Here is a 9,443-nt window from a genome sequence, read left to right as displayed (position 1 = left end):
CGACGTTAGAATGCTGTGCAGTAAAAACAACGTCTGACACGTGATGAACTCAAATCTTTAAAATCCAAATGAGGAACAAGGGAAATATTACTCTAAGAAATGTGTATCTGAGTCATTATCAGTATCCAGAATTGAGTCAAGAACATCAAGAGAGGCAGAGTGGGGCTCAGATATATGAAACATGGCCCACATTTTAACCGGTTATCCATCAATCACAGCAGGCCATTAGGCGAGGCAGCAAGCCACAACAGCAATCTGTCAGCTTCCACAAACACTATCAACACAACTCATGCAAAATATAAACAACACAAAGAGCGGCGCCAAGGCGGCCAGAGAGGATCTTGACGGCCGAAGCCAGAAGCCTGTTGTGCAAACCGGCCACCGGCAGACAGAGTCTCTCTGAATAATCAGCTGAGCGCCGCGCCGCCGACGTGACGTGGAGATCGTGTTCCTTCTCACCGGTTTTCTTCTGACTGCCTTTCAAGCTCCCAACGACTTTCAAGAAACAGATGGTGCCAGTCTGTGGAGGCATCCTGGTCGCTCGCAACTACGCAGTTCGAATGCAGATTGCAGTTTTAGTTATACACACATTTCTGGAGGCAGAATTGTTGTGGAAGTATGAGCATTGCGATTGTCGGTGAGCTGAAGAAGTAAACATTTGTTTCAGTGTGAGTTTGTGTCTCGAGAATGTTTTTTTGAAGGCTGTGAAAGCAAAAACATTTTCACAGTCAACTCAAGCAAGGTGGGTGGACTCTCGAGTTTAATTACCAATCACACCTGCAGGACTATCAATACAATACAATATATTTTAAAAAAGATCCAATGACTTCCATGTTTTAGTGTAGATAACAGAACCAATGTGGAGAGTAACATATTTTACCTTTTCATGAATAAGATGTCATTTTGGATTTGCTGGCAACAAAATATGTCCGTAAAGTTGTGACAGGGTACGGTGACAGTGTACCTAGCAACCGGCTGCTGCACCAAAACTCGTCAAAAACCTCCTCACCCTTCACCCGTCTCTTCACTGAGAGGGAAGGATTTGGTAAACAGGATGTTCCTTCACACTGGTTTACCCCTCTGGCTCCCCTCTGCCTGTGGAGTCTTTGGCAAAATACCTGAAAATGTGGAACGATAACCCACAATAATTAAAATCATCACACAGACAGAGGTAAGATGTTATTTTTGTGTCATGTCAGTCCTGACACAAGGCGATGTTTCTGTGTATATCTATTGGATTTAAAAAGATAAATAATTTACCATGTGTAAGTAGAGTTTCAGTAGTTCACATCCAGAACCTGGATCTGATTCCTTGAGCTGACGTGGAAGGAAAGTGACCTGTTGGCACCATGAAAATAGTCTAACAGAATTCATGCAAAAAGATGAAATTCTACCAGAAAATAAACTGCTGGCTCCCCCTTTTGTTCCTCCCAAGGCTTCTACTCCTTTTTCCTCCAAACTCAACTCCACGATGGCTGCTCAATAGAAATTCTGAGATACTGAATCTTGTTCACACACATGCATTTATACGTAGTTCAACTCATGCAACTGCCACAAATTGCTCCTCTAACTGGTCTGTATCATCCATTCCAGTCCTTTGCAACGTTCACAGACATGCTTTTGTCTCAATCTTCTAAATGAATTTGCTGATAATTTTTCCAAACCATTGAACTGGATTTCATTTCTAGTAGTTTCAGTTTACATGTGGATGCTTGGGACTCATGGGATTGAGCCTTTATAATGCATTCCCTCCTGAATGCAAACACTGCCATGATGCAATTATGTTTATAATTTTGAAAGCAAAAAATAGTTGTTGTTTTTTTAATTTATAAGGCATAATTAAAATGTGCAGTGTTTTCAAACATTATTTTCCTGGCAAGCTTCTCGATGTTGAATTTTACACACTGTCAGGAAGACCCTCAAAGTTTGGGTCTTGGGAAAATTTTATCAAATTAATTATAAATATTGCATTTAGTCTGGCCTCTGTAATGTAAAAAGAAATTTAATTTGGCTATGATTGTGGAAGTATTTTTATCATTTCAGCATGCTGTATCTACTGTTCAGTGTATAGCAATATTCAGATTATTGATGCAACGTTAATGTTGAAGCTTAAATCAAAACCAGCAAAAATGGCTTGAAAGTTCATCGCTTCATTAATCTGTAAGCCCTGAATATCGATGCCTAATTTCTGATTCATGGAGGAAAAAAGAAAACATGCGGCTTTTAGGACGCTGCAATGTGCTGGCTCTTAGGTACAAGGTCAGTTTACTGGAACGCTAGAACACAAGGCCATCAAACTTTTTCCTCTTTTCGCAATCCCACGACATGAGCTAATTTATTATAAAAATTTATTCAATCCACTTTTTTGTTTTTAGCTTGTTCCATTTGTTCCACTGATCTGGATGCAAGAGGTTAAGCATGAGAGCTCCTGTATACCTGTGACAAAGATTAAATTATTTACTTAAAGGTTCTCTGTTGCTTCCATTGGCAACATTGAACAAAAAAAAAGGATTTTCAGTTTAGCTTGCAAATATTTATCAGTCCTTAGAGAAAAATACAGAGTTTTTTGTGATTGTTGTGGACAAAAAGCTCCGATTATGTTCCATGTTTTCTTAAAACTGCATTGGAAATGGGGGGTATTTGTGCAATTTTATGCAATGAAATTGTGGGAACTGGCAAAAAACTGAGTTTTTATGAATTTAAAAAAAACCCCGAACACCCTGATCTCTCTAAGCTACTGCCTTAAAATTTAATTTCCAATGACTTCCTATGATAAGCAAGTGGGCTACAAGACAGGAAGTGCTCAAAGTTTTCGCCTTCTTTTGATACTGTAGCTTTACGCAAAGGATTCTTTGTAAAAATGAATAAACGAAAAACAATAAAATAAAATGTGTGCTTCCTGTTTAAACAGATATCTTCTGTTAAACTAAGTGCTTCCAATGCACAAAGAGACTCTCTTACTGGAAGGTAACTCTTTCCTGAGTCTTTTTGAGTTTATTTTTGTAGGCAAATGATGCTGATTTGTGGACTTCATCATGCCATCATTTTTTAAAATAATTTTTCTGCATAAAAAGAGGGGTCAGTGAAGGAGATCAGTATCAGTAAATGCTATATGAGGTATAGATCTGTAAAGATTTCAAGGCCTTCGTATTTTTAGACACAGGGATAGAACAGGATGAAGAATGTAGATTCAGCAGTCACTCCAGCGACACGGTCTGGGTTCAGCTGGCTGGTGGAGCTTGTCAACAGGCAGACTGCAGCTTGGGGCTCCAGCCCACTACTTTAAACACTGTTTCTCAAAAGAGCACGGATTTGAAATTATTAAGCAAAAATGATAATCATGTTTTTTTTTTTTTTAAGTTTCCATTGACCTTGTGTTGTTTCCATATTATTTTTTTTGAATATGTTTAATGCTTGAAAGAAGAGGTCTCTTGGGAATTTTAGCCTGGGGCCCCAGCACTCTGCTAGCTGGTGAGAGTAAATCAGTTTAATAAACCCTACATTCACTTGGGTTCACTGACCACATATAGTTTGCCTCTTTTGTCTTTTTTTTTCAATGTGCAAACCTTTTTTTTTTCATACGGGACATTTTGACATGTCACAGTTGGAAAAGCACCAGGGTAAATAGTAAAATTAATGATGAATGACTTCCATTTTGCCATTTCAGCTACAAGGTCATGCTACGATGCTCGCCGCTTTATTTTCATGGCTCTCAAGGCTTATACTGTGAAACCCGAATACACTGGAGCAAACTGTTATTGTTCTCCGCTAACACCTCTGGTTGTGCTGCTGTGGCCATGCTTCCTCCTGAAATAGTCTGTAGCCTTGCTGGAGTTGATGATATGCATAAACTCTATACAGCAAATTCGCCAGTGTTAAATTAACTCAGAGAGTGTCAAGACAGCGAACACATCGACACTTTTGTAGCGTTAAAATTACCACTGGCCAGTGCTGATTTGTCAATGTTTGTGAATATCATCATGTTTTAGAGGTATTTAAGCACTATATTTGTGTTACACCTGGCGGGTGTTGCTTTAGTGAAGTCAGTGTTGTCCTTTGGCGTTGATTGTCTAGCAATGACATTGTGTAGAGTAGAATCCTAATAGCACGACTCTGTTAACCAGTGTTTATGATAACCATCATTCATTGATAATATAACTCTCAAGGAGTGTTAAAAAAAAAAAAAACCTTGACACTTTCAAAGGTGTTCATTCAATATTACAGGAGTGTTCACATATGTCATCACTTTAACACTCTGAGTTTCTTTAACATCGTTAAATTTGCCGTTCAGTAAAGAAGTAGGCATCCTTTTTGTTCACAATATGGAAAGAAATTCTGAGCTCACATGAATCTTTTCTGGAAGATAAAAGTCCATGAAGATCCATTCATCACACCAGGAAGAACTTTGTTACTAGAAACATTTCTTTAAATGCGCCTTTTTTTATTTAAAGATTTAAAATGTTTGTGTGTGTGTGTGGAAACTTTCCAACTTTTTACTTACTTTTGTCTCGTTTGATAGGTATGCATAACCACCTGACCCTTAAAAATCACCCTCATGAATTAAACAGCTGTCCGTGGTATTGCTGGACTTCAACCAAAGTGCTAACAACTGACTGTAATGATTCAGAGGTGAGCTGCTCGGAGATCATAAGGAAAAGCCCTTTTCTAATCACCCGCATCTCTTTGGCAAGTGCCTGCATTATTTAATTCATTAGTCTGTTCGCGTGTCACATTATTGCGGCGCTACACTTACAATCACTTTGCGACTCCTCCTCCGTTTGGCATTTTACTTCTGCTACCTACATGAATGACACTGATTCTTGGCGTCGCATTGAGCTGCAGCATATCAGCACTGACACTGGGAGAAGGGCAGGACACACTCTGGACAGGCTGCCAGTGATCCACACAGCAGTTACAGACAGCTAATAACCCAGCATTAACACATTAACAGCTACAGTCCATTTAGAGTCACCATCAAATGTATTTTTTGCGAGGGAAATTCAAAGAATTTCAGGAATTCAAATCCAATTTTTGTGTTCCACAGCAGCTACAACATAAAACATTGGGAGACGGCCGTGTTTCCTGTTGTGTTGCAGCCAAGCTTCACGTGACAGCAGTCAGAAAAAAATCCAAAGAGTGAAGAGACGAGTCACAGCGCAACACTGCTGGATGTTTTTATTCTGGATTTTTCACCAAATGTTTTCTGTTGGTGAAAGGTGTGACTGGCCAGTTCAGCTCCCGGACTCTTCGACTGTGAAGCCAGCTGATATTGAGTGTAGTGTAGCTTTGTGTTGCCTTTTCGAGAGAAGGTTCTTGTTATTGGATCTTATTGATTTTTTTTTAAGTCAAACTTTTTCAGTTGAAAGCTTTATTTACATTGTGATTATGTTTTTTTTTGGTGGCACTAAGGCCCAAGGCATCCATTGTTGATGTTTGACCTTCTTCCTTTCACACAGACTTGAATGCATAATCTGAGTCATTATATTATAAACTGAAACAATACGTTGTCATATTTTTTCCTTTTTAAGTCAGCAATGCGGTTCAGTATCATATTTTTCACGTTAAGCATCTCATATATTGTTGATCTATTTTGAATTGGATGATTTTTATCATTAATTATTGTTATAAAAGTCATGGTCCCTTAAGATGATTCCTGCCACTGTTACTCGATTATCCCATGAAAACTACAGCCGGCACAATTTTCAAGACGCTTGGTACAAGGTGCAAATCTTTACTCTCCCTCTACCACCCTCCCTCCCCCCACCCCCTGTTCATAGTAGCTTTTTATTTGTCTCTGTCCTTTTTTTAACCTGATGAGACAACGCACACGACATCAGAGTTTTGATAGCAAATTACAGAATTGATCCAGAGCTCAGCAGGCAATTATCAGCACAGGACCATGGTGCATATCAATGAGCTCAGGCAAATGGGGGAGCAGAAAGCGAAAAAAAAAAAAAAAAAGGAAGGGAGGCATTCCTACTGCATGACCAATATCCTTCATGATGAGCCTGGTAATGCCGGTGAGTGTGTGTGTGCTTGTGTGAGGGGACCCAGATCACCACTGCATTTGATTTAACTTGCTGAAAACAATTTCTGACCCTTCAGAGAAGAAGATGAAGAAGAAGAAGAAGAAAACACCTTCAGCTGAATTGATCGCTTCCTCTCGTTTGACTTCTTCCTTTCTCTCTCTCTCCCTCTATGATTGGCTTTTTTCCCCTCCATTCATAGATGAGTGCATGTGTTGTATCTTTACTGATACTGCCGACACAAAACCTGAGCGAAAGCAGACACGAGTGTTCTCAGCATCGCCAGTCTGTTCATTCCAACAAGCAGACCACAACAATGACGCTATTCAGTGACCTTGCCGGGAAGTTGGTAGTCTCTGCTTGTTGATGGGCGACTCCTGCTTCTCCCTCTCCGTCCCCAGCGCTGCTGTCTTCGCCTAACGGCCTGTCAACTAGCAAAAGGCAATTAATATTCTTTTGCTGAGTGGAGGCTTTAGTTTTAGGCTGATCACGTGGAGCACTCACTGACTGCCACCTCGCCGATCTTACAAGTCAGATAATTACCAATTTAGATGCTGCTGAGGAGAAGTGTACAAGTGTGTGTGTGTGTATGTGTGTTAGTGTTGGTCTGCTGCCACATCGGTGAAAAGAAGCACCATGAAGTGGATCTGTCACTACGAGTTAGAGACACAGGATAGCTGCATACCAAGAAGTAAAAAATAATTATATAAATAAAATCACAGGGACACCAAACGGAAATATCAGAGCCGCAGAACAGACTGTATGCTCATGTTCAATGAACAGATTCACACACTTACAATATGTTCTTTTTTTTTTTTTTTCTTTAATCCTGACTTGTGGCTGCTGTTTTTGAGATACTACACAGAGCAGCCCACAAATTTCATTAGTGTCTTGGGTAATTATGGCGGATCTAATCAAAGCCTGCCATATTCCTGCGGTTAATGGGCTCGCCGTGGAGGCTGCGGAGGTGAAGGGCTTTCTAAAAGGTCAGCTGACTCTCCATCGCTTGCTGAACCCCCCCTTTCAGCTCTACCTACCCACACCTCTTAAATCTAAATCAGTAATAGGAAGCGTGGCCATTCATTAGCTCGGTATCCAGCGGCTGTCTCTTTCATCTCACCCCTTACGTCCTCGCCGCTGTGCGATGCTGCCCCTTCCCTTTCGATCCTTTCCTCTGCAGAAGCGCTCGACATGCACACGCTGAACTGCTGGGAAACTGCTATTGAGCCCATCCAGCTCACACAGGCACTGCAACCTCCAGACTTGTCTTTCACCTCTCCGTCCTCCCTCCTCCACACTGAAGCCATCAGCATCCTCCGATGTCTCCCGGCCCTGTGTCTCTCTCTCTCTGTTTTTTTCCCTTCCTCCGCCGGCAATCAGCAAAACATTTTTCACAGTGCTACTTGCAGCTGAGGAGAATGACAGTGTGCGCATGCACGTGTGTGTGTTTGTGTGTATGGGCGCGCATTTGGGCAACAAAGCCTTGCACTAAGCTGAGGGCGGCTCCGAGGTCCTCCCCCCCTGGGGGCAGAGCTGAGATTGAGTTCATTATTCAGTGGCAGCGGGTTCCAGTTGTGTGAGGAGAGAGATGGCGAGCAGCTCTGTCTGTCTTGTGGCTCCTTCCAACCTGCAGGGATCCACTGGGAACCAGCAGAAAAAAACATAAAAGAAGAAGGAGACCGTCACATTTAGAAGCATTCTTAAACTGGAGAAGAGAGGCTGTTCATAAATAAGCATTGAATTTGAAAATGCTTTTTTGTTTTGCCCTTTTTTGCTTCAACAGATCATGATATGGATTATCGAGCGCTCCTGATGTGTGACATGATCCACACATGGAGGAGCACTTCACCAGAAATCTTATGCATCCCTAGATGGCAGTAGTAAGTTAGACATCAGTGCGCAGCCTGCCACAGGAAAGAGTGTGTCTCTCAATGTGTGTGATCTGCTTGTTTGTTTTCCCTGGAGGTTGATAAAGTGTGTTGGTGTAATTTTAAAAATAAATTTAAACAAAAAACTAATAAAAGAAGCATAATAACAATATTAAAAAAAAAAAAAAGTATTTTCCGCAATGGTTCCGGTGTCCTGCTGTTCGCTGCTTACAGGACCTGGGTTTCTCCTTCACTCATGAATAAATACAGATTGCAGGAGCCTTTTTTTGCGCTTCTCACACAAAGGCAATTAACTTGAAATTGCTTTGTTGAAACTGCTCCACAAACAGCTTAGTACTAGCACAGGAAATGGCATCACAGCGGCTCTGTATTTGTGAGAATTAAATGTATGATGTTCGTCTCCCCAGAGATGTGCAAGGAATTGCAGTGAGGGGCAATGGGCTCTTCCACAATAGCATGTTTATTCATATTAACATTTGTTGTCGATGGACTCCTATGAGAAGTGATATTTAGCAGAACGAGGGAAAAAAAAAATCCATATTTGCTTGAGGAAAACATTCCATTGTTCCAGTTAAAGCGAGCTGACTGTGATTGAGGTTCCTAAATCAGCTGGATGGCGACATTTCCCACTGAAACACAACCATTTAACATCTCTGTCTGAACATTACCCTCACTAACTACCTCAAAAGCAACAGCAGTCTAATTCGCGTTTGGCTCCTCCGAAAAAAAAAAAAAAAAAGTGCAAGTCATTTTCAGCGTGACAAGAAAGCGTTGATTCATGCAGCAAATGGCCTGTCATCCCACTGTTTGATTAACCGGCTCTGAGAGCCCGGGGAGCACCTGTGTATCCTCATCACTTCACAGCTCTGGCAGAAGACCTCGCTCGCCCTCCGCCACCAGTCACAACCAACTTCCAGTCGGCCTGTTCCCCGCTCTTCAACTAATAACTGTCATGAGAGACAAAATGCATGTCACACTGGATTTGTCTGCAGTTTGCAAGTCATTCCTCGTCCTCTGAAATTGCTTTCGACTTCCGAGCCGATTCTGGTGGTTACCCGGCTTTGGGGGAACTATGTTGATACAAGCTGCAGCTAAGAAAGCCACAACGCCGGCAGTATTAGCTTGATAATGAGCTTGCGACGTTGACAGGGTCAAGCGAGGTCAATGGCTGCTTCTAACTCGGGAGAATGGCGTCTCCAATTGAAGCAAAAAAAAAGCGGCTAAGCTGAATCCAGTGCGAGAGCTGGTTGGGCAAACGGCAGTGGAATCACTCACGTCAGTCAGCGAGTGAAGTTCCAGGTTCTCTGTGCTAGAAAATGACCTACAGAGTGTCACTTTGCCCGGACGCGTGACCCCAGTGTCACGAGACTCTGTAGCTGCATGTTTACGTGTACTCATGATGGGCAGACAGACCCCATCCAGACCTGTATGTCAGGACCTGGACCGCCAGAGATTGACACGCGATGCATGAGTGGCCCATTAGGCTGCCCCAGCCTGAGCTATTCAGTTGTTGGGCTGCCACCGGCTC

Source organism: Salarias fasciatus, chromosome 16, assembly GCF_902148845.1.
Source record: "Salarias fasciatus chromosome 16, fSalaFa1.1, whole genome shotgun sequence".
NCBI lineage: Eukaryota > Metazoa > Chordata > Actinopteri > Blenniiformes > Blenniidae > Salarias > Salarias fasciatus.
The sequence above is the reverse complement of the archived record's forward strand: the minus strand, read 5'-3'. Positions refer to the sequence as shown.